The sequence below is a fragment of the Nicotiana attenuata genome, unplaced genomic scaffold (genome assembly GCF_001879085.1).
Source record: "Nicotiana attenuata strain UT unplaced genomic scaffold, NIATTr2, whole genome shotgun sequence".
NCBI lineage: Eukaryota > Viridiplantae > Streptophyta > Magnoliopsida > Solanales > Solanaceae > Nicotiana > Nicotiana attenuata.
In genome coordinates, this window is record NW_017672780.1 from 94,425 (window position 1) to 94,913 (window position 489).

Consider the following 489-nt stretch of genomic DNA (forward strand, 5'->3'; position numbering starts at 1 on the left):
CCGTCTTAGCGGGAGGAGTCACGCTGGAAACAACTTTCCACGTGATGAACCAAGAAACGGCGTACAACGTCATCATAGGACGCCCGTGGATACATGCCATGCGAGCGGTCCCTTCAAGCCTCTACCAAGTGATCAAATTCCCTACCCCATGGGGAGTATCCAGTATTCGAGGCGAGCCACGCACCGCACAAGAATGCTACAAAATAGCCCCAGACTGCGCCCACGCCCAACAGCTAAAGGGAGCGAGCGCAGAGGCCTAGCAATTAGCCGTGTCGGGGACTAAGGTCAACCCAACAACGGACGCCATCAAAGACCCCGACGTCGTGGAGGCCTGTAAAGCAACGGTCGAAGATCTCGACCCAGTCCAATTGGACGAAACCAATCTTACGAAGAAAGCCTATATCGGGCACGGTCTCGCCAACCCAAGTAAGTATCGTGAATTCTTAACTAACCATGCAGATTTGTTCGCCTTTTCGCATTCAGATATGC